Raw genomic sequence first — 25,243 nt, 5'->3', positions numbered from 1 at the left:
ACACTTTTGTTTGATGAACTGACCTAAGCAATTTGTTCGTATGTCATCTGTCTCCCCAAACCATTATAATTTCTATTATTATTATTATTATTATTATTATCATTGAGCCCCCTTCCCCCCTTCTAACCCAAGTGACTGTTCTTGATGCTGAAGTCTGGGGAGGAGGTGGGAAGTATCAGTTGTCAGTGGCAAGAGTTGTCTAGTCTGCTTTTGAGATTTTCTTGAGTAAAGATATTAATGTACTGAGTCTGGATTGAAATGTAATTGCAGCCTTACTGCCAATTTATATTTGTCATGCAGGGCATTAGAAATGTAACTATTTTTGGTACTTGGGCAGCAAACAACTTTAGGATTCACCTGGGACTAACTTGCTTCTCTATGTACAGTTCTGCTGTGTGCCCATCATGCTGCACACAGACTTCAAGATGAGCTGGGGAGCCCTTGATACTACACTGGAAAGTACACTGAGGCTATTGAGAGGAGTGTGGCCCTTCCCCAGTTGACTTGCAGAAGGGAGGGGAACATAGTTCTCTATTCCCTCTTAGAGCTGCCCTTGTCTGATCTCTGTCATCTTTCCTTCATGGGTTGGTTAGTTTTGTTTTAGGTTCCTCCTCCCTTTATTTTTGTAGATCCACTGGCAGGTTTCTTTTTTGAGCCAAGGTCATTATGGTGTGAGGATGGGATGGGACATAGGGAGGAAGAACTTACGCCTGCTTTTGGAGTCTCAGGGCTGCCTTTTTTTTTTTTTTTTTTAAGTAGCTGTGTTTCCTGTTCTGGAATTGAGTGGGTGATGGCTTTCAATTTTAAGACCATAAAATGAAACTGCTTTTCCCGTCTATTAAAAAAAAAGTAATGGCACTTACTTGGGTAGACATTGTTCATGTGACATGCAGGTGACCAATTAAAAGCCAACCCATGGAAATAAGGTGGAACTGGCTTAATGTCAGGTCCTAGACCAGGCTCCAGTGATTAGCTGTGCTAGTCCATGGTAAGAGAGACGCTCTGCAAAGGATAGTGGGTAATTCTAGAACAGTACAACCTGGCTGTTAAAAAGCATTTTCAGGGAGGTTATTTACTCTATATCCTTTATATCTGTGGGAGTCTCTTCTGGCTGCAGGAGTGGTCTTTAAACCTATTACAGGACTGGTTAGAGGGGTTGAACATGTTTTGTTTGGAGGAGAGAAGATTGGGGGCAGGGATGGTGAGGGTTTCCAGCAGGCCTATTGGTGAGTCAGGATTTTAGCTAAGGATTGAATGGAAGAGCTGAGGTCCTGATGCTAGGGCCATCATATACTTGCTCAACCCCTTAGGAAGTGTGGAAGGGGTTCCTCTTACTTTCCAGAGATAACATCAAGTGACCCTGCCACAAGAGGCAACAGAATTGGACATCACCTGGAGTAGGAGCTCAGCATTGGGTGAGCAGCTCAGAGATGCCCACTCACCTTCTGTGAAGTTTGAGATGGTGGGAGCTTGTTCACTTTGTCGCCTTGGTTTATTGCAGAACAGAAAAGGAAGCAAATTGCTTAGAAAATTTAGGGTAACTGATTTGTTTAGCCACCCTTTGGGGCCGGGAACCACTGTTGGTTTATCTTGTTTTGTTTTGTTTTCTTTATTGATTTTTAGTGAGAGAGGGAGGGATAGATAGAAACATTGATAAGAGAGAACATTGATTGGCTGCCTCCTCATGCCCCCCACCAGGGACCATCATGCCCACAACCTGGGGGATGTGCCCTGACTAGGAATCGAACCAGCGACCTCCTGGTGAATGGGTTGCTACTGAGCCACACAAGCTGGGCTGTTTCTTATTTTAAAATGTTAAGACCCTGGCCCGGTAGCTGAGTTGGTTGGATTGTTGTCCTGATATGCCAAGGTTGTAGGTTTGATCCCAGGTCAGGGTACATACAAGAATCAACAAATAAGCCCTGACCGGTGTTGCTCAGTGGTTAGAGTGTTAGCTCGTGGACCACAGGGTCTCGGGTTCGATTCCTGGTCAAGGGCATGTACCTGGTCCTCAGCCCTTGTCAGAGTGCATGTGGGAGGCAACCAATCCATGTGTCTCTCTCACATCAGTGTTTCTCCCTCTCCCTCTTTGCCCCTCTCCCCCTCTCCTCCTCTCTCCACCCCCCTCCCTTCTTCCCTTACATTCTCCCTGAAAGTCAATGAAAAGAATGTCCTTGGGTGAGGATTAAAAAAAAAAAAATCAACCAAAGAATGCATGAGGAAGTGGAACAACAAATGATGTTTTTTTTTTCCTCTCTCTATCCTGTCCCCTCTCTCTAAAAATGAATTAAAAAAAAAAGTAACTTGACATTTAAGAGCATAAGCTACTCTGGTCAGTACCCCATGGAATGAAATGAAGTGCAAGCTTCTCATCACTACACATTGAAATGACCAGAGCAGATGTGTTGCTGGCTGTGGGATTCTCTAAGTAGAGCTTCTTAGCCAGTTGGGCTGGGATGGGAGGGGTGCAGAGAGGTCCTTGCAACCAGGTAGCCCAAGACCCTGGGCAGCTCCTGAGACTGTGAATAACTTTGTTTCACTCCAGTGTATTGTGCAAATACAATTTTTGTTACATGCCATGACATGAGAAAGATGGGCATCTGATCTGTGTCTGTTTCCTGTTCTGTTCATTATCTTCCCCCACCCCCACCCTTCTGAGAAGATATAGGGTTTTCTTGGGGTTTCAAGCTCTTGTGGTGAAAGTGTGTAACATTGGACTAGACTGTTCACAAGGAGCATCCCCTGCACTGAAATTAGGAGATCACCCTCTCAGACGCCAGGGTTTGCCAGGGTTTGCCAGGGTTTATGAAAAGTCAGAAAGTTGTAGTGGGAAAGACTGTTGCAAAATGCTGGTTGTTCTGATTATTGTGGATGACCTCAAATGGAAAGCTATTTACACTTCATCCTAAAAGCGTGGAGAGCTCTCAGAGGTTTCTGGAGAGAAGAATGTCAACTTGAACTGGGCAGGGAAGCCAGTCAGGAATAAAGGCCATTGATAAAAGGCAGGCATGAGCTAATACAGTCTTGACTTTGCCTGTCAGGGAATAAAAAGCAGGGTCAGGTGCTGGAGACACTGTGTAGATAGAGTGGGTGGGGACTAACCTGGATACCAGGGATAAGGACAAGTCATCTGTTCAAACAACAACTGGAGTAGCTTTTCTGCTTGTGCTGTGCTATGCTTCTGGGATCCAGTGATGGGTAAGACGGACTGTTCCTGTGTTCAGGGATCAACAGGCACATGGAGAGACAGAGTAGGGTGCCCTGAGAGAGAGGAAGGGTGGGCAGGAACAAATCTGAGAGGTGAGAGCTGAGGGAGGACTGGAAGGTGATATAGGCCCCCCAGATTGTGGGTCTTTGATTTTTAAGAGTACTGAGTGTGAGCTAAGGTAAGGTGAGCTGGTTGCTGGAGAGAATGGTTCTAGGTTGTGTCTACTATTGCGTGGAAGAAAAGGGTGTTGGTGAGACAGCCCAGCTTGTGGCCCTGCATGGCCACTCTCTGCTTTTCTGGGCTGGGAGGACAAAGTGGTGTAAGGTGTAGAGGCCATGTGTGACTGTCAGGACTCTCAGGGAATATCTGTTAGGGGCATGTCTGTGATCCTGCTGGATAGCAGTGGGCTCTGGAGCCAGGTGCAGAACTTGATCGGTCCTTGCATCTCCTCCCTAAATATAGTGCTTTGTGTTAGGTGAGTGTATAATAAATGATAGGTGAGAGAATAAACTATCTGAGGGACTATCTCTTATCTGTAGGAAAAGTTTGTTCTGCTTTGCTCCCAGGAGTGAAGTAGTGATCGATGAATGGAATTAGAGGGACATGACCCTTAACATAGTCTGAGGAGCTTTGTAACAATTAGAGGGACCAGGAAGAGGCTCAGTGTGATTCTAGTGCCCTGGGAGCTAGTTGGTAACCCACATTTTCTAGATTATGAGGATTTTCCTGCTTGAGTTTTTGGACACTTTTCCAGAAAGACCAAGAGTGATTAAGATGCTTCTCTGAAATATACACATGAATTATTCCAACAGCTGATGCTTCCTGGTTTGAGAAATTTTCCTTGTTTCTTGCATTGCTCAAATGTTTTCAAATCTTGGCTCTTTTGGCAGAGTCCAGGGGAGAATACAAGTGGGTGTCTTGCCAAGTGATGACCTTGGTTTTGAGAGTGGGGAGGGGTTGTTGCAGGAAGAAAAGGGGCCTTGAGAATTTGGCACTTGGGAAAAAATGACTTGGGTCAGAGAGTGGCGCCTGGCTGGTGATGACCACGATGCCATCAGGGTACTGATTTTGGGGTTGAGGATCACAGTGAGGAATCAGATGAGTTGGGTGAGGGCAACAGCCCTGGTGCCCCATATACAAGCTGGGAGGGCTGGCATTTGCCCTGGATAGTTGCCCACTTCGGAAGTTCTGCCTGCAGGGCCTGGGCTGTCTCTGGGCCCTGTGTCCTCTGCCATCTTTGAACTCTTTTTTTTTTTTTTAATAATCTTCACCTGAGGACATTTTCCATTTTTTTGTTCAGATAGAGTGGGAGGGAGAGAGAGGAAGAGAGAGAGAAACATTGACGTGAAAGAGACACATCGAGTGGCTGCCACCCGCACGATCCAACCAGGACCGGGGACAAACTGCAACCGAGATACATACCCTTAGCGGGAACTGGACCCAGGTCTCTCAGGCTTGTGCTCTAACTGCTGAGCCAAACCAGCCAGGGTGCCACCCTTGAACTCTTGTTGCTTTGTTAGTGGCTGGTAACCAGTCCTTTTCCCACTGGTTTGTGTCTGCTTTGTTCACTGCCTTACATGGGTGAGGGCTGTGCTGTTTGAATAGAAGAAAAGAAGTCCACTGGATGCTGGCTTGTACAATGAGGCTCAGTCCTCTAGGAGGTTTCCCAGCATTTTGGTAAAGGGTTAAGTTAGTGTGCCCTCAGAAGAGGAATTAGGGATGTGCTGATCTTTGCTCTAGGAAGTTTTCCCAAAGCCTTTGGGAAGGATTCAGCCCAAGGATGGTGTCAGAATAAGACTGGTCTAGATTTACAGTGGTTCAGATTTGAGCCTGGGTTTGGGAGATGGTGGACCTGGGTCAGAATCCACATTTGACTATTTTGTTGTTGTTAATCTTCACCTGAGGATATTTTTTTTGATAAACTGAGGGATGGGGAGAGCGAGAGAAAAACTTCAATGTGAGAGAGACACATCAATTGCTTGCCTCCCGCATGACTGCAACCAGGGCCAAGGATTGAAACTGCAACCCAGGTACGTGCCCTTGACTGGAATCAAACCCGCGGCCCTTCAGTCCTCAGGCTGACGCTCTAACCACTGATCCAAACTGGCCAGGGCAACCCCAGCTTTCCTACTTGTCAAATGTGGGTAACAAGGGCAGTCCCTGTGTGAAGTGTGGGTGACATTGGCAGTCCCCAAGTAAAGTATGGGTAATATTGGCAGTTTCTTGTGTGAAGTGTAGGTGATAATGCCAGTCCCTTGTCTGAAGTGTGAGTGACAAGGACAGTCCCTCCTGTGAAATGTGGGTGACATTGGTAGTACCCTATGTGAAATGTGGGTAACAATGGCAGTCTCCTGTGTGAAGTGTGGATTACAGTATAGTCTCTAGTTTGAACTGTGGGTGACAGTGTCAGTACCTCGTCCTGTGGTTATGGGGATTCAATGAAATCAGGCATGTAAAATGCTGGCATGGCGCCTGGCACCAAATAAAGAATTCAATAATTGGCCTGGCCGGTGTGGCTCAGTGGTTGAACATCAACCCATGCACCAAGAGGTCGCCGGTTCGATTCCTGGTCAAGGCACATGCCCAGGTTGTGGGCCTGATCCCCAGTGGGGAACATGCAGGAGGCAACCAATCGATGATCTCTCTCATCGATGTTTTTCTCTCTCCTTCTCCCTTCCTCGCTCTCTAAAATCAATAAAGGAAAAAAAAATTATATATATGTATATATAAAAAGAAGGCTGTCACACTGGCGTTTAAATGCTCTGAACTTACTAGTGGCACACATAGCTTTAAAATAAAAAAAAAAGGAAAAAAAGAATTCAATAATTGTTAGTTACTGTTACGCTTTTCTTCTCCTTTAGTAACCAATTCTCTTTTCAACATGTTAAATAGATATGATTCTCTGGATGTTCCCAAAGTTGTCCTCATTATGCTTTTTCTGTAGCAATTTGAATTTGAGTGCCCAGTGATAGCTTTCTCAATGAAGAGTCAGGCATTCCCCTTCCTGCCCCACTAAAACCTGATGAACATTCAGGAGGAGGCCTGGACCGTGGGGAGAGTAGAGCCCCTGCCCTGGCATTAGTGTCACTGGGGTCTTGGAGACAGACCTGCAGGGCCTGGGTTTCTCAGGCTGGATCTTGGCACTGGCTGTTTAGTTAAGACCTGGGTCTGTGTGAGGCTACGGAAGGCAGAGCAGAGCAGTGGGGTGGGCCTTGGAGGAGGCATGAGTGTCATCAGCAAGACTGGTCCAGTAAAGGCTTAGGTAAGTGAATGCTTCTGCTTTGTCCCCCTCATGACCTCTCCCTTTCTTGCCCCTCCTTGTCTTGTAGCCTCCCTGCAGGAAGGGCTGCTGGCCTTGGGATTGGGTTGTCCTAGTAGGATTATGCTCAAGAGACACTGGAGTGAGATGGACTTTGTGGGTCGCTTGGGAACCTGACCCCACTTAGAACAGTGTTTCTCTGGCATGTGCAGTCTGTGTTCTCAACAACTGACAGCTTAGAAGTACACCTTTGCCTAGAAGACAAAGGAAATGCTGGCCCTGCGTGTATATGCATATGTACACATGTGCTTTTGCATGTGTGTGTGCTGGCCCTGCCTGCTGGAGAGGAACCTGACCCGTGCAGTTGCTCTGGTGTGTGCAGGTAGAAGAAAGACATTTCAGTTTGTGTTGGATGTGGACTTTGTGTGTCAGAGTCCTGCCTTTTGTGGGGTCCCCAGCTTTGGGATTAGTTTCAAATGCAGTTCAGCTTCCACTGAGGTGATAGTCCAAACCTGAGTGGCCCTTGCAGATTTCTTAAGGTCTTTTTTTAAGGCAGAGAGTCAAGTGATCTTTGCATTGCACCTCATAACACATCAGAGTTTTAGTACTAAAACTTCTTACCAGCAAGGTAAACTCCCAACTTGAGGGAGAAGCAGCAAGCAAGTTGCAAGACGTCCTTTTCCTTGCCGTCGTATCCTGGGAGGCAGGCCCTTCATTCTTCTAAAGCTTCTGTGGGGCAGTTTGGTATTTGCTGCCTTGCTACTCTTAGGGTAGCGTTCTCCAGGTGTTTGACCCTCAGTACAGCTTCCTTCTTTTGTGCTCCTTAGATGCTGGCTCTTTGGACATGTCGAGCAAAACTCCCAGTGGACAGAGCCCTGTGTCTGTCTGGCACCTCCTTTTCCCGCAAGTGGCCCTTCTATGAGGATTACATGATGGGAAGTGTCTGGGCAGGATTCTGGGAAGCTCTGGCAGCTGAGAGAAGCCAGATGCAGCCCACCTTCATCTCTGTCTGTGCTTTATTTTACGCTTTTGGGCTGGGGGTGATAAGCATAGTTGGCAGTCTGTGAACACTGTGTCCAAGGAACACTTCTTTCTGGCACCCTCTGATCATATTTTTATTGTCAGGTACATTTTCAGGAAGGTGTGATGTCTATTTATATCGTTCCTCAGTTCTTTTTTAAAAAATAATGTTTCTTTATTAATTTTAGAGGGAGAGGGAGAGAGATCATTGATTGGCCACCTCCTGCATACCCCCCCACTAGGGATCAGGCCCACAACCTGGTCATGTGCCATGACTGGGAATTGATCTGGTGACATGGTTCGACGCTCAACTACTGAACCACACCAACCTGACCGTTTCTCTGTTCTTAATTGGTATGTGCAGTATAAGCCACAATTTTACTGATGGATGTTGCTGTTTGCTAATAGTTTCTTCCTTCACACTTTGCAGCATTTTAGTCAGTCACATGGTTTTTGCTATTGCTGCTATGCTTTATCATCAGAGTTTGCAGCAGTAATGAAGTATCTGGGTCTGGGAACCAGGTTGTTGGCCTTGGGATCCCTAAGGCCAACGATTCTCAACCTGTTGGTTGCGACCCCTTTGGGGGTCGAACGACCTTTCACAGGGGTCACCTAAGACATAACAGTAGCAAAATTACAGTTATAAAGTAGCAACTAAAATAATTTTATGGTTGGGGGGGTCACCACAATATGAGGAACTGTATTAAAGGGTCGTGGCATTAGGAAGGTTGAGAACCACTGCCTTAGGCCAACTCTGTGGCCTCAGTCAAGGCCATCCATACTGTGGTGTGTTTGGTGGACAGCTCCTGCTACAACTGAGAAATTAACAGATGATGTTGATTGTTTGACCTGGCCCCTAATGGTCAAAGAAGCTGAATTCTGCCTCTTAGGGAAGCTTGGTTGGTCAGATGGTTATAGATTCTTATTTGAAGGCCCAGTGTCAGACTGGATTTCTGGAATTCCACTAAGTCCATGTTCCTATTCAAAACTTGGCTCAGGGGCATCTGGAAGGTTTGTTGATATATGATACTGACTCTGCCTTCTGCCTGGGTGCTCACTAGCTGCTCAGGATTTGGATCTAGGCAGATCCTTTAGTGTTCCAGAAATGACCAGCTTCATTAGACCTCAGTGACTCATTCCCGGTCTCCTGTTGCCAGCCTGGATGATGGGACCCTTCTTTGAGATCAAGGCAGAGGCTCCCTGAGGGTCCATGTCTTTCCAGGGTTAGAGGTGAGAACTGGAGGTACTGTCCTCCCTGTTTACCTTTCTTCAGAGAGGTTTTTGCCTTCCTGTCGCTGTTCTTAACTGATCACAATAGTTAGTCTTATTTTAGATGTTGTAGGGATAAATTCTGTGAACTACTGTGGGTAGATTCTGTTTGTATTTCAGGACCGTGAAGTTCTTTTCCTCTAGCCTATGCCCAGGTCTGTCTTCATTTGTATACAGTGGGCTGCCCTAGAATGCTGCTTGCTCTCTCTGGATGCTCCTGAACAAATAAAAGTTTTCCCTTCTCTCTTCCAAAGGAAAATACTCTGGAAGGTATGTGGGGAGCATCTGCCGGAGGTATGAGGTTGTGTGCCGGATTTAGCTCTTTATGCACCAGCCATCACCTGTTTGAAGGTGGCTCAGTGATGGTCTCTATGCTCTCCATTCTGCTCCTTGGAAGACTTTGGGGATTCCTTGGTCTTTGCCCGCTCATGAATATGCAGATCAGGGTTGGTGCCTTTTGTCAACAAATGAGGAAGTGACCTGCAGAATAAGGGCTGTTTTACTGCATGGAGATGTTCAGGTGGTGGCTTTGCTTCTGTTCTCATGGCACATAGAGTCCTGAGGCTGTGTAGACTTGGATTGAGACAGCACATGGCACCTGTGGCCAGGGCACGGAACTCCTCAGAGGCAGTGGAGAACACCCTGTCCATTGCTGAAAGGATTCTTGCCTTTCCAGAGTTTACCTGCATAATAAGGTGTTGCTTCTTTAAAAACAAACTCAGGAAAACTTGCCACAAGAATGGAATGGCTGGCGGATTTATTTCTTGAAAATAAATAAATGAAAATAAGCACAACCCAGTTGGTTGAGATGCCATACAACATGGGGGCTCCCTGGATGGTGTCTCATGGAAGGCTGGATGGCACAGGAGGTGGTTGGCACTGGAACCTCCTGTTGGCCACCAGCTACAGTGGAGGCAATGTCTTCTGCAGGTGGGGCTTGTGATCCTCACTCCCAAGTTTTCCTGTTTTGACTGGTTCTGGAGACTCAGCTGCCCCCTCCCCAACCTCCCTCCTTGTTAGTTGTCTCAGGAGGGCTCTTGGCATGTATTCCAGTCACAGGTCACTCAGAGACATATATTTTTGCAAAGGAGACCACTTTCTTACAAAGGAGACCCCAAACCAAACTAGGCAAGGGACCCCAGGCTGTCATTTTTGCTCCCTTAATCTATTCTCTTCAGGAGCATCTGAACTAGAGATAATTGTGGTGCTCTGGGATTTCCTATTTGAAACAATGAGCAATGAAATGCCCCTCCCTCTGTGAGTGCATACCTTGTATGGGGTTCCTTGGTGTTGCTGTTTTCTGTGCAGAATCCATGGGCCTGGATAGGGCCTGGGCCTGGTTCTGCCTCACAAGATAGGTGGGCTTGGTGCTCAGAGCTTGAGTGAGATTCACTTTTTTCCTTTTCAGTGATGTGCATTGGTAGGGGGCCATTTGGGCTAGTTGTCTCGGTCTCTCTTGTTTCAAGTTGGACATGTTAGAAGCTCAGAACTCAGTCCCCTGGTGTACCTGTATAAAGGTCCCACGTCTAGCCCAGGTGCTCCAGGGAATAGGTTTGGGTTGAGTTGTGATATATCTGGCTTCCATTTTTAGGAAAAATTTGTTCACAGGACAAGTTAGTCATCTTTTTTTTTAATTTTAATTTTTAATTTTATTTTTGTTGCAGATGTTTCTCCTTTTTTACCCCATTGACACCCTCCTCCCCATCCCCTCCCACCCCGCCCCCGGCTTTGTTATCCATGTCCATTGGTTATGCATACGTGCATATAAGTTCTGTTGTTTATCTCTTCCCTCCCCCCACCACCCCCTCTTGTGAGGGTTGTCAGTCTGTACCCTACTTCCATATTTCTGGGTCTACCCTATTCCTCAGACTGTTATGTTCATTATATTCCACAAATAAGTGAGATCATGTGGTATTTGTCTTTTTCTGCTAGGCTTGTTTCACTTAGGATGGTACTTTCCAGGTCCCTCCATGTCATCTCAAAGCATAAGAGATCTTTCTTTCTTACAGCTGCATAGTACTCCATTAAAAAATATGGAACGCTTCACGAATTTGCATGCCATCCTTGAGCAGGGCCATGCTAATCTACTCTGTATCGTTCCAATTTTAGTATATGTGCTGCCGAAGCGAGCACAAGTTAGTCATCTTTACTGTTCACCTGATGGGCACTTTTTGACTCACTGGTTTATGGGTATGAGATGGAAAAGGTGTGTCCAGGGAGACAGAGTGCTATGAGAGGTAAGAGCTGGGGTGAGACCGCGCACTTGAAGTGCATCCAAGGCATAACATTTGATGCTGCTCTATCTCACCATTCTGAGGCTTTCCATTGCCACTGTCTTTTTGTGCAATTTATTTGGGGAGTGGTGGGAAGCACTGGTTCATAGTGGAGGGTGTCAGGGACATACTGGTCTGGGAAGCAGGGTTCTAGAGCCATTTTGGCTGTGGGTATACCAGGGCTTTGTTCTGTGCCTACTTTGGCCCCAAGGGGTTAAAATGTGTTTGTTTCTACCTTTACATATTGTGCTAAGTGAAATAAGCTAGACACAAAGGAACAAATACTGTATGATCCCACTTATATGAGGTCCTAGAGTAGTCAGATTCATAGAGGCAGAAAGTGGAATGTTGGGTGCCAGGGGCTGGGGGTGGAGGAATGGGGAGCTAGTGTTTAATGGGTATAGTGTTGCAGTTTCCCAAGGTGAAAAGATTCTAGAGATGAATGGTGGGGATGATTGTACAACATTGTGGATAAACTTAACGCCACTAACTATACACTATTTTAGGCCAAGATGGTAAATTTTATGTATATTTTTTAATGTTTTTGGGTGACATTAGTCAACAAAAATATATAGGTTACAGGTGTAGATTTCTATGATACATGATCTGAATATTGCACTGTGTGTCTACCACCCAAAGTAAGATCTCTTTCCATTTCCATATATTTGACCCACATTACTTTTTACTACTACTCCCCCTATCCTCCCTTCCCTCTGGTAACCACCATACTGTTGTCTGTGTCTATGGGTATATTTTAATACAATAAAAAATGGAACCTTTTTGAATTCAGAAATATCCTCCCATGAGAGCATCATTTTATCCTCCAAGAGTTAACTTAGGGAGAAAGGAATGAAGGTATTCATATTTTATGGCCTACTTTGTGCTACATACTGTGGGATTTAAGAAAAAAGGATAGCCCTGGCCAGGTTACTCAGTGGTTAGAGCGTTGGCCTGCGGTCCAGAGAGACCCAGGTTCGGTTCGGTTCCCGCTAAGGGTGTGTACCTTGGTTGCAGTTTGTCCCCGGCCCTGGTTGGGTTGTGCGGGTGGCAGCCACTCGATGTGTCCCTTTCATGTCGATGTTTCTCTTTCTCTCTTCTTCTCTCTCCTCCCACTCTATCTGAACAAAAAAATGGAAGAATGTCCTCAGGTGAGGATAAAAAAAAAAAAGAAAAAAGGATATGTGTGGTTCTAGAAGGTTCATTGTAACATCATCTTGGGAGTGTTGGAGCACAGAGGTTCCGTGAGTGTTCTTTGGTCCCTACAGGGGTGAGGCCTGGATGTATTTCTTCCATCTTGGTGGGATGACACAGGATTTCTGGAGTCTTCAGAGGACTTTGGAGAGCAGAGTCCAGGAACATCTGAGGTCTTCTCTGCTCTAGTGTTCAGCTCATAGATCAGAGGTATTCCTTGTTTTCCTGTGGCTATTTGTCAGAGAATTTCCTTAATGTGGCATGTACACAAAATGGTAGCCAATGGTTCCTAGGTTGTTATTAACAGAGAAGTCTTTCCTTTTTAAAAAAAAAATTTTTTTTTAATCCTCACCCGAGGACATGTTTTGATATTTTGTTCAGATAGAGCGGGAGGGAGAGAGAGGAAGAGAGAGAGAGAACCATGGATGTGAAAGGGACACATCGAGTGGTTGCCACCCGCATGACCCAACCAGGGCCGGGGACAAACTGTAATCGAGGTACATGCCCTTAGCGAGAACCGAACCCAGGTCTCTCTGGACCACAGGCCTACGCCCTAACCGCTGAGCCATACCAGCCAGGGCTTAAATAATTTTTTTATCCTCACCCGAGGACATTTTTTTCCATTTTTCGTTCAGATAGAGTGGGAGGGAGAGAGAGAGAAAGGAACATCAACGTGAAAGGGACACATCGAGTGGCTGCCACCTGCATGACCCAACCAGGGCCGGGGACAAACTGCAACCGAGGTAAGTGCCCTTAGCGGGAACCGAACCCGGGTCTCTCTGGACCACAGGTTGACGCTCTAACTGCTGAGCCAAACCGGCCAGGGCGTTATTTCCTCTTTTGTTCCTTTTGACATTTTCTTCAGGATGTCCTTTAATATTGTATGTAACCTACCACACATCCTCAGTACTAAACACTTCCAACACTTCCCAAAGCCTCACACTGTTCTAGATGTGGACATTTGATTCCTGGATTCCTGGACATTTTATTATTAATCTTCACCCGAGGGGAGAGGGATATATATAGTTTTTCCCCGCATTGATTTTTTTTTTTTAAATCCTCACCCGAGGACATTTTTTGATATTTTGTTCAGATAGAGTGGGAGAGAGAGAGAAACATCGATGCGAAAGGGACACATCGAGTGGTTGCCACCCACACAACCCAACCAGGGCAGGGGACAAACTGCAACCGAGGTACATGCCCTCAGCGGGAACCGAACCCCAGTCTCTATGGACTGCAGGCCGACGATCCAACCGCTGAGCCAAACCGGCCAGGGTCCGCATTGATGTTTGATAGGGAGGGAGGAACAAACCAGGTATATGCCCTTGACCAGAATCAAACCCTTTGGTCCATGGGCTGATGCTCTAAAACTGCTGAGCCAAACCAGCCAGGGTTCCTAGACATTTTAAATATGGGGGTTTATCTGAAGTTTATTTTACTTTTCAGTTACAGTTGACATTTATTATTACTTTGTATTAGTTTCAGGTATACAATATAGTGGTTAGACATTTATATAATTTAAGAAGTGATTCCCCTGATAAGTCTAGTACCCACCTGGCACCATATAATTATTACAGTATTATTGACTATACAGTAAAACCTTGATGTAATGGACTAATTTGGGTGAGAGGGTGTCTGTTAAGGCCATAAGTCTGTTAGGTAATAAAGTAGGCTTTCCGAATGCATATGTTAAAAAATTGACAAGTTAACCTGTTTTTACTAATGTAGACACATATGTGTAAATTAAAATTAAGTATGTATGAAAGTTTAATTTCATAGAAAAGTTTTTTATATGTATTAGTGATTTTAAATTTATACTGATTAGGTCTAGTAAATGAGTGTATTCACCAGTCACCATGAGTAAACAAATGCAAACGATTGGGGTGTGGCTTAGAGCATGTCAGAACATGGGCCTGCCTGCATTAAAACTGCTTCAGAAAGTCACGCCATGCAGCAACAGAACCAATTACCAACAGCGATGCACTGTGATTACATGCTAATCATTTGCTGAACATTGTTTATGAGAAGTAACTCTTGTATTTAAATAAGCAGACTGTAGTTATAGATATGTAATATTTATTTATGTTGACAAAATTACTAGTGTTTTTCTTCCAGTATGCCTATTTGCTAAAATCGGTTTAAAATAACAGTAAATTAATAACAAAAAATAACTTGTTAATTTAATTATAAGCAAATCTTGATTAAAAGCATTTTAAAATTAACAGGGTGTTAATTTTCACATATGACATATAGACCAGAAATTTTGTTCATTAAATCCGAAGTCCATTAAATTGAGATCTGCAAAATTGAGATTTTACTGTATTTCCTAACCTGTACTTTATATCCCATGACTATTTTGTAACTACTAATTACATTTCTTATTCCCTACACCTTTTTCACCCAGTCCCTCACCACCCCCTCCTATCTGGCAACCATTAGTTTGTTCTCTGTATCTATGAGTCTGTTTCTGTTTTGTTTGTTTATTTATATTCTTTAGATTCCATGTATAAGGGAAATATGGTATTTGTCTTTCTCTGTCTGACTTATTTCACTTTGCATAATATTCTCTAGGTCAATCCATATTGTTGCAAATGATAAGATTTCTTTCTTTCTTTTCTTTTTTTAATGTCTGAGTAATATTTCATTGTATATATGTACCACATTTATCCAATGTCTATTGATGGGCACTTAGGTTGCTTCCATTGGCTATTGTAAATAATGCTTCAGTGAACATAGGAATGCATGTATGTTTTCAAATTAGTATTTTGTGTTCCTTCAGATAAATAACAAGAAGTGGGATTGCTGGGTCAGATGGTGGATCTGTTTTTAATTTGGTGGGAACCTCTATACTGTTTTCTGTAGTGGCTGCACCAGTTTGCAATCCCACCAACAATGCACAGGGCTTCTCTTTTCCCCACATCCTCTAGAACACTTGTTGTTTGTTGATGTATTGATTTATTGATGACAGGTGTGGGGTGGTAGCTCATTGTGGTTTTAATATGTATTTCTCTGGTGAGCATGTTTTCATGTCTTTTGGCCATCTGTATGTCCTCTTTGGAGAAATGTCTTTTCAGGTCTTCTGCATATTTTTTATTTGGGTTATTTCTTTTTTGGTGTTAAGTTGTATGAGTTCTTTATAAATTTTGCATATTAACCCCTTATTGGATGTATCATTGGCTAATGACAACCTCCCAATTGGTAGGTTGTCTTTTCATTTTGTTGATGGTTTCCTTTGCTGGGCAAAAACTATGTAGTTTAATGTATTTCTATGTGGCCTGGCCCAAGCGGCTCAGTGGATTGAGTGTCATTCCACGGACTGAGAGGTCCCAGTTTGATTCCTAGTCAGGGCACATGCCCAGGTTGTGGGCCAAAACCCCAGTGGGGGGCATGCAGGAGACGGCCAATCGATGTTCTTTCTTTTTTTTTTTTAATCCTCACCTGAGGACATTTTTCCTTTTTTTTTTGTTCAGATAGAGTGGGAGGGAAAGAGAGGAAGAGAGAGAAACATCGATGTGAAAGGGGCACATCGAGTGGCTGCCACTCACTCTACCCAACCAGGGCCAGGGACAAACTGCAACCGAGGTACATGCCCTTAGCGGGAACCGAACCTGGGTCTCTCAGGACCGCAGGCCGATGCTCTAACCGCTGAGCCAAACCGGCCAGGGCTCGATGTTCTTTCTCATTGATGTTTCTCTCTCTCTCCCTCTCCCTTCCTCTCTCTCTTAAAATCAATAAAGAAAAAATTTTTTTTTAAAATGTAGTTCCATTTGTTTATTTTTTTCTTTTGTTTCCCTTACCTATGGAGATATGTCAATAAAAATATTACTGAGAGCCCCTGGCCAGTTTTGCTCAGTGGTTAGAGTGTTGGGTTGCGGGTTCAGTTCCCATCAAGGGCGTGTACCTGGGTTGCGGGTTCAATCTCCAGCTCTGGTTGGGGTTGTTCGGGAGTCATCCAATTGAAGTGTCTCTCACATTAATGTTTTTTTTTCTCTCTCTCTTTCTTTCTCTCTCCCTCTTCCTCTCTTCCACTCTAAAAATCCATGGAAAAATATCCTCAGTTGAGGATTAACAACAACAAAAATTACTGAGAGCAATGTCAAGAGTTTTCTGCCTATATTTTCTTCTAGGAATTACATGGTTTCGGGTCTTACATTTAAGTTTTTAATCTTTTGTGTGTATTCTTGTATATGGTGTGAGAAGGTGGTCTAGTTTCATTTTTTTGAATGTGTCTGTCCAGTTTTCCCAAAACCACTTATTGAATAGGCTGTCTTTACCCCATTCTTTATTCTCGCCTCCTTTGTCCTAGATCTGAAGTTTTGAACTGCTTTGTGGACTTACCTGGTTAGCTGCTGGGGAGCAAGGGTGGAAACGCTGAAAGGAGTCAATACTTTTAGGAACAGCATTAAACACAGTAGTAGAAGTAAGAGCTAGTTGTGTCTGTTTGAGAACCTGCCTGGTGCCAGGGCCTGTCACTTGGTCCTCAGGATGGTCCTGAGGCCCAAGGGGCCAGGTGGGCTCCTACAGTTAGTGATTCATCAAGATGAAGTACTGGAACATTTGGGATGGTTTGGTGGTGTGAAAGCGAGAGACTCCTGGTATGCCCAGGAGAAAAGAGGGGTTTGGAAGAGTCAGGACTCGGAGAGGACAAGGATTTGTTGGAAGGACTGGCTGGGTGTTTAAGGGTGGGTTAAGAAAGGAGGAGGGAGTGCAGGATATGGGCTCATGGGCACTGAGGTGTAGCTTACACATCTCAGCAGTGATGGGGGAAGCCCTTCAAGATGTAAGGCCCTACAGGCCTCTGGAACCTCCTACTGATATTCTCCAAACAGCTCTGTGCAAGGAGGCAGAGAGCTTTCCCCTTGGCTGTGGTGAGCTGTGTCCTTGCCTGTCTCCATGTTGCTTCTTTCTGGATAGAGTTTATATTATGTTTTTGACTCAAGTCCGTGGTAGAAACATTGTGGTTAGGTATTTATAAACCAGGGAGGATTCCATTTCCTCATTTTCTCCTGTGTGTTTTGTTGAGCATTGGATATGGAGGTGAGCGACAGCCCTTTCTCTTGGAGAGTATTTGGGGAAGAGAACCCTAGTGGGATGCTTGATGATGTCAGGTGTCAAGTTTCAGGTGTGCCAAGTGATGGGGCTTTAATCCTTTGGGATGGCTAAGAACAGCTAGTCAGGCAGAGAGGTCCTGAATAATAGGTGCTTGTGTCTGAGGATGTGTGGGAGGAAGGGCTTACCCAATGGTGGGAACAACATGTGCAAAGGTCTGGTGGTAGAGGCAGGTAGATGTGATGGTTGTGAAGAATTGAGAGAAGACCAGTATGGTTGGAGCCAGGAGCGTGGTGTGTGTGTACATGTGTATGCCATATGACTTTCATAGGATCACCTGGGCCTAAAGCAGGCAGAGCCTTGAAATTCACAGTGAGGTGTTGCTAGCATTTGAGGGGTTTTAAGGGGCTTTAGGAATGGCCTCATTGGTGCAATGCAGGGAATGAATGATCTGTCCTTCAGTGAGGCTGTGGTTACTATGGCTGAGGGAGGATAGCCAGGGACAGACCACGGCCCTGGAGAGCACATACTGGCTGTTACCCCAGTGGACGTCTTAGCTTGATAGTGAAGACAGGCCAGCTCTGGTTGCCAAGGATGGGCTTGTGTGGCCTCACTGTAGGCTCCGTGGCCCACATGGGGCTGGCTCTTTGCATTTAATCTGCCGAGTCATACTCTCTCCTGCTCTGCAGGTTAATGAGGCTTCATGCCTTGGGGAGAGCAGTACCACTTTGTCCTCTGGGGCCAGTATAGAGCCAGAGCACCTCTTTGGCATGCTTATGTCCTAACATTTTGTTTTAGGCATGCCACTGTGACTGGGTCACCTCTGTTCCTTTAATACTCTCAGCTCAGCCTGTCAGGGTTGCAGTTTCTTCCTGCTTTCAAGGATCAGATAGTCAGTATTTTTGGCTTTTGGGGTTGTACTGTCTCTGTTGCTACTACTTAGCTCTGCTTTGTAGAAGCAGCTGTGGACAGTGAGCACTTGGGCAAGCATGGCTGTGTCCCACTGTTCACCACAAAGGCCCATGCAGTAGTTGGCTGATCCCAGGTGAGAAAACCAAATCGTCAGCACAAGTGAATCTTTCCCCAGCCAGCCAACACATGTTGGAGCAGTATGACCTGGGCTTCCTCGACATGCTCCATGCGTGCTCTGCTTCAACTTCTCCCTTTTTATTTATTTATTTTTATCCTCACCCGAGGACATTTTTTCCCTTTTTTGTTCAGATAGAGTGGGAGGGGGGGAGAGAGAGAGAGAAACATCGACGTGAAAGGGACACAAGTGGTTGCCACGCACAAGACCCAACCAGGGCTGGGGACAAACTGCAACTGAAGTATGTACCCTTTGCGGGAACTGAACCCGGGTCTCTCGGGACCGCAGGCCGACGCTCTAACCGCTGAGCCAAACTGGCCAGGGCTCAAGTTCTCCCTTTTTGATATGGCTGGCCAGAGAGTTCCCTTCCTTGACAGTTTGGTGATACAGTTGCTAAGACTGTTGACAGAAAGGGTCTAGGTGACTTTTGTTTTCAGGAGCACTTGGATTGCATGGGACACAAGTGGGCTTTGTGGACCTAGAGATGGGAGAATGTGAATATATTGTTGGGTTTCACTTCGGAGTTTTTTTGCCTAATGTCATGTTCCCAGGTTTGAATTTGAGCCAGGGTGGTAAATACTTGATTGCAGACAGTTAAAGAATTTTAATGAGCCCTGGCCAGTTTTGTTCAGTGGTTAGAGCATTGGCCCACAGACAAAAGGGTCATGGGTTCGATTTGGGTCAAGGGCACGTACCTGGGTTGCGAGTTTGATCCCCAGCCCTGGTCAGGGTCGTACAGGAGGCAACAAACTGCTGTGTCTCTCTCACATTGATATTCCCTTCCCTCCCCCAGTTTCTCTTAAAAAAAAAAAAAAAAATCAATGGAAAAATATTCTCCAGTGAGGATTAACAAAACAAAACAAAACAAAATTTTTTTTTAGCAATAGCGTGTTTGATTAGTGCAGACCATGGTAGGAGGAGACCAGAAGTATTCAGCTTTCATAAGGTCTAGGGCCCTCTGGCAGGGATGATGTGCCCTCTGGGGGCGCCTTGGAGAGCCCAGGCTTCCTGGTCAGGTGCCCACAGTCCCAGAGACTTGTACCTGTGCTGACCACAGGTGCTGCAACCTGAGCATCTCCTCGGAACTGGAGCTCCCCAGATAGCTGTCTGTGTTTGGCTGAGGCTCCTCCCCTCAAGTTAAAAGGGAGCCAATGTTACTTGCCTGAGCTCAAGAGGATGAAATGGCTACAAAGGACTTCTGTTGCCCAAAGTGCAGCGACTTGATTTCATGTAAATCACCATGGCTGCCCTCTCACCACGTGTGATCTCTCTCAGACTGGGAAATCATTGTGTTAGGGTGTGTCTCAGAGTTGGTGTGGGGGTGTGTGTCTAAGTGTAAGTGGAGTACCCAGGTGCAGGGTCAAAGCCAAACCATAATGATTTATCAAGGGAACAGAAGAGTCTCTTATGAGTTGGTAATTGTGTACTTAAGGGTTACTTGATACTGTTTTAAATGTATGGGTTGGAAATAAAAATAGTGAAAGCTCTCTAAACCCAGCTAGTGCGGGTAGATAGCAAAATAGTCCAAATGATGTACCGGTGAAAAGCGATTATAGTTTATTTTAGAGAAATGCTCCCAGTTCTTTTGGTGCTAAGTGGTCTCTGCTTGGTTTCAGCTCCTTTTTGAGTTTCATACTTATTGTATCTGAGAGTCTCCTGCTCCTTAGATTGGTTCCTTCTTCAATGTTAAACTGTCCTGGCCCATTCATTCCATAAATATTTATCAGCTACGTGGTATGTGTGTCCGACACTGTTCTAGGTGCTTGGAATAAAACAGACATCAGGTATACCTAGACACCCCTTTCCTTGTGGCATTTATGTTTTTGTCCGGTGAGAAAGTTTATAGACACAGTAGCTGCCTTGTGTGGAGCTTACAGAGACGCTAGGGCTGTGGGTGAGCAGCAGGGTGGGCCTCTGCAAGGGAGACATTTGAGTAACAACTTGGGTATACATGGAGGGGGTCAGTCATCAGTGGGTTGGGAGAGATCGAGACAGAGGGAGTAGTTAGCACAAATGCTCTGGCAACTATTGTTAGAATAGGTTTTATGCAGACATTTCTGACAAGTTGTGTGAACTGAATATGGACTGGGCATTTGTTGACATTTAGGGATTTTTATATGGTAGTTGTATTTTCAAAGGTCCTTTTCCATTTGGGTTGCAAATTACAGAATTGATTGTTAAAATGATGAAGTATCAAGGATTTTGTTTAAAACATAAAAAGACCCCAAGGTGGGAGGGTGCCTGGTGTATTGGAGTCATGGCCTGGAAGCCAGCATGGCTGGAGCAGGATAAGCAGGTAGCTGGTGGGTGTGCTTCCAAGTCCAGGAGAGTCTGGAGCTTCATTCTAAGTGAATGCAGACCTTCAGAGGGTTTCAAGCTGAGGATGAAAGCAGGGGGTCTAGTTTCTGGCCTCTATCATAGCTGGGAGGATGGTGTGGCCAGTGAAGGTGTGAAAACTGGTTGGACCCCAGGTATGTTTGATGACAGAATCAATAGTATTTCTAGTTGTACTGGATAGTGGGGTAGTCTGAACAAGAGGGGAACTCCAGCCTGGCCAGTGTAATTCAGTGGACTGAGCATTGTCCCATGGACTGAGAGGTCCCAGTTTGAGTCCTGGTCAGGGCACATGCCCAGGTTGTGGGCTCGATCCCCAATAGGGGGTGTGCAGAAGGCAGCCGATGGATGTTTCTCTCTATCTTTGCCTTCTCTCTCTAACCCCCCCCCCCAAAAAAAATCAGTATGATCAATGTTTCACTCTCACATCAATGTTTCTCTCTCTCTAAAAAGAAAAATCAATATTAAAAAAAAAAGATGACCTTCTTTCTTGCCAGTTAACCCTCCAGAAAATGTCCAGAGTGTTTTAGTTTTTCTTTTATTTTTCTCAAGGATGTATTATTATAGCTTTTAGTTTATAGTTCTTGCACATTTTAAAAAATAGAATTTATCCTTAAGTATTTCACATTTATGCTGTTGTAAATGAATTTTTTTTAAAGCTTTGAGTTCTGGTTGTTTGTTGCCGGTGAGTAGAAATACCACTTATTTTTGTGTTTTGACTTTGATCCTAAAGAGAGTAGGTATCTGGAAAGCCCAGGGCCCCTGTTTCTGAGCCTTCCTCCCTGCATGGCAGAGAGGGGCCACTGCTTGGGAGGTATGAAAGAACTAGAATTAACTGCATCCTCTATGTTTTCTGCCCTGGACCTCACTGAGGAGGACACTGTGCTCCTTGGTGCCCAAATATCACTGATATTTCCTTATCTTGCAAGTTCTCCTATGGGAGTGTTTGTAACATGAGTTATGAATTGCTGTGAACTCGGTTTAAATAAAAGTTTTTACCTGGCCAGTTTGCTCAGTGGTTAGAGCATCAGCCAGCGGGTAAAAGAGTTGCGAGTTTGATTCCGATAGAGGGCATGTACCTCGGTTGTGGTTTTGGTCCCCAACCCTGTTTGGGGTTGTGCGGGAGGCAACGGGTCGATGTCTTCTCTCTCTCACATTGATGTTTCTCCCCCTCTCCCCCTTCTTTCCCTTCTTCCCACCCTCCCACTCTATCTAAAGATAGATGGAAAAATACCCTCAGGTGAGGATTAAAAGCATAAATAAAGCCCTGGTCCATTTGGCTCAGCGGTTAGAGCGTCGGCCCGTGGACCAATGAGTCTTGTATTCAATTCCTGTCAAGGGCACGTACCTCCGTTGCGGTTTGTCCCGGCCTTGGTCGGGTCGTGCAGGACACAACCAGTTGATGTGTCTCTCTCACATCGATGTCTCTCTCCTTCTCTCCCTCCCACTCTGTCTGATGGTCAACAGAAAAATATCCTCAGGTGAGGATTAAAAATAATAATAATAAAAATAAAGAAAAATAATAAAGTTTCAGAGTAAGCTCTGGTAGTCACGTGGGCACAAAGAATGACAACAGAGATGATACTAACAACACTCAGCAAGCTAAAACTGACAGCACAGCCCAGGAGTCCAGGATTTGGTTGGTTCACTGGGTTTAGCCCATGTGCCTGAAGCCCTAGATGTCTGATGTCACAAAGAAGAGGAAGTCCTAGGGTCAGCCGTCTCTCTGATCTCAGGAGGGTTCCCGAATATTTTTGAGCCTTAGTTTTTCTGTCTATAAAACAGGCAGCACCTTTTCCTTTCAGTAGTGTTAGCTTTGTGGAGATGATCCCTGGAGTAAAGCTCTGAATTGCCCCACAAAGGTAAAGCTGTCTCTGTTTGGGAGGTGAAGTGTGCCTGTCCCCAGGATGGTTGGTGTTTTCTCTGGGCTCTGTGCTCGGGAACTTGCACCTGGAGAGGATGACCTAGGTGACCAAGTTCCTGAGTATTGGACACATCAGATTCCTTATCTGTAAAATGGGTATGATTTTAAGATTGTCCTGGGGATTTATAGAAATACTGAGATTTTTTTTAGCATAGTACCTAGAACTCATTATTAAGCACCTATTAAATGCTGGGTGTTACTGTTTCTGCTGTTAATGTCATACTGTTACAACCAAATCTTGAACTGTTTTCTGAGTGTTTGGCACATTGGTGTTTGGCTGTGTACAATCTCATGTCTCTCATATTGTTGAAGACAGCATCTACCATGCTAGTGTTTGTTGGTTAGTAGTGCATTGGGTCATAGGTCAGAGACTGATAGAAATTTCCTCAGCTGCCCCCTGTGGAAGATAGCTGAGACAGATCTCTGGTTGAAATCTAAGATTTCACCATGTAATCACAGGGGTTGGAGGCATTTAAAACTGCTAGAAACTGTTCTAGAAACTTTCCTTGAAAACTCAGTGTTTCTTTCTTTGTCTTTCACTTTAGGTTGGTAAGCACGTTGATGCAAGTTGCCTTTTACATAGCTGCTGCCATGGCCAGCTGGTAGGACCAGAGTCTCATTCCCAGAAGTCAGGTGAGTACTTGGGTTCTAGTATCTGTGTAATGAAGGCTCTGACTCATTTAGCTCCTGAACATTTGAAACCGAGTGTTGCTTCAGAAACTGATACTTCCTAGACGAAATGGAAGGAATCAAGTCCCTCCAGGAATATAAGCTAAAACTGTCTCCATGGGGCCACCCAGGCCCTGCCAACCTCTGTTTGTTCTCCCCTTGTGTCTCAGGGGTCACTCACTTGAAAAGCCCTGGCCTACATAGGATGAGCTGATCTTATGTGAGGATCAGAGGCAGAGGATAATCCTAGTGTGGTGGCCTTGGCCCTCTGGCCATTTCTGTGATTTCCCAGTGCTGACCAAAATGGTAGAATTTTTCCTTAACCATTGTTAGCAGTGTAGGACCTTGCACTGTGCTTGGAGCTGATTGCCCTTATTTCACCCTGTGTCTGTGGGGAAACTGAGCCACCCCCTACTGCTTAGAGCTATCAAGTGCAGGCTCTGTCAAGGGCTCTCTGGACCTGGCAGGCAGACCTTGCCACTCAGGTGGGATTTTGTCTGTTGCTATTAGGGCCTGGCCAGCAATTTTTTGGTCAAAGGCTGTGTATCTGGGGAAGAATGTAGAACCTAGAGTCGTCCTAGGACTTGGAGGTAGTGTGGAGACCTCTCCTGGGTTGGTCAGCTGCTTCCTCATATTCCAGCTGGCAGGTGACTTGCCGAGGGGTACATGTCCTAACCTGCATCACACCTGCTGGGCTGAGTGTGGCATTTGATGAGGGTGTAGAGATCAGTTTTGGTAGGTTTCAGCTCTTAATCTGCCTATAGCAAGAAAATATGGGCATGGTCAAGTAATTCTCGTGTCAGGAAAACATTTACAGAATTTTTTTTTTTTTTAAATAATTTTAAGTTGATTTTAGAGAAAGAGAAGAAGGAAGGGGTAGGTGGGGGGAGAGAGAAACATTGATTAGTTGTCCTACTTATTTATGTATTCATTGGTTGATTCTTCTATATGTCCTGACTGAGGATCGAACCTACAACCTTGGCATATTGGGACGATGCTTTAACCAACTGAGCTACCTAGCCAGGGCCCAGAATATTCTAATAAAAACAAGTTTTACAAGTGTTTTGAAAAAATTAAAAAATAAATAAAAATTTTTTTATTGATTTTATTTTTTATCCTCACCTGAGGACATTTTTTTGCATTTATCTTCAGATAGAGTGGGAGGGAGAGAAAGGGAGGAAGAGAGAGAGAGAAACATCGATGTGAAAGAGACACATCGACTGGCTGCCACCCACACGACCCCAACTGGGGCCGGGGACAAACTGCAACCAAGGTACGTGCCCTTAGCGGGAACCGAACCCAGGCCTCTCCAGTCCACGGGCCGATGCTCTTAACACTGAGCCAAACTGGCCAGGGCTTCTTTATTGATTTTAGAGAGAAAGAGGAAGGGAGAAGGAGACAAATAGAAACATGGATGAGAGAGAACATCGATTGGCCGCTTTCTGCATGGCCCCCATTGGGGATATGGCCCACAACCTGGGAATCAAACTGGCAACCTCTTGGTGCAGGGGTCAGTGGTCAACCACTGAGCCACAGCAGCTGGGCAAAAATGTTTTAATTGAAATATAATTTGCATACCATACAGTTCATCCATTTATAATATACATTTCAGTGATTATTTTATTTTTTCTTTTTCTTTTTTTGGTGTATTCATAAGTAGTACAACCATTACCTCTATATGTTTCCAGACTACTTTCATCACCTCAAAAAGAAACCCCATTTGCATTAATACAGTAGTCACTCTCCATTCCCCTCCCCCAGCCCCTGGCAACCACTAATCTATTTTCTGTGTCTATGGATTTGCTTGTTCTGGACATTTCATATCAGTGGAGTCATACAACATATGACCTTGTGTGTTTGATTTCATTTACTCAGCGTAATGTTTTTGAGATTCATCACTTTATAGCATGAATCTCGCTCATCTATCTTTATGGCTGCATAATATTTCATTGCAGAGATG

At 44.9% G+C, this 25,243-nt stretch overlaps 1 protein-coding gene and 1 non-coding gene across 8 annotated transcripts in view; one reads left to right on the top strand and one right to left on the bottom strand.

Annotated features, from left to right (window-relative positions):
* Positions 1-25,243, top strand: part of GATAD2A (GATA zinc finger domain containing 2A) — a 110,905-nt gene that overhangs the window by 25,034 nt on the left and 60,628 nt on the right. For 6 of the 7 annotated variants that reach the window (XM_036281716.1, XM_036281717.1, XM_036281712.1 and 3 more), the window contains exon 2: positions 23,160-23,247. The gene's annotated coding sequence lies outside the window, so the exon portion shown is untranslated. Of the gene's footprint in view, positions 1-12,299; positions 12,431-23,159; positions 23,248-25,243 lie in introns of those variants that run through there. The other variant, XM_036281713.1, reaches the window with a different exon arrangement.
* Positions 10,784-10,889, bottom strand: LOC118616586. Its single transcript, XR_004956583.1, has one exon. It is a non-coding gene; the product is annotated as a U6 spliceosomal RNA (small nuclear RNA).

This window comes from Molossus molossus, unplaced genomic scaffold (genome assembly GCF_014108415.1).
Source record: "Molossus molossus isolate mMolMol1 unplaced genomic scaffold, mMolMol1.p scaffold_m16_p_4, whole genome shotgun sequence".
In the NCBI taxonomy this organism is placed as follows: domain Eukaryota; kingdom Metazoa; phylum Chordata; class Mammalia; order Chiroptera; family Molossidae; genus Molossus; species Molossus molossus.
This window is presented reverse-complemented; position numbering and strand designations above follow the sequence as displayed.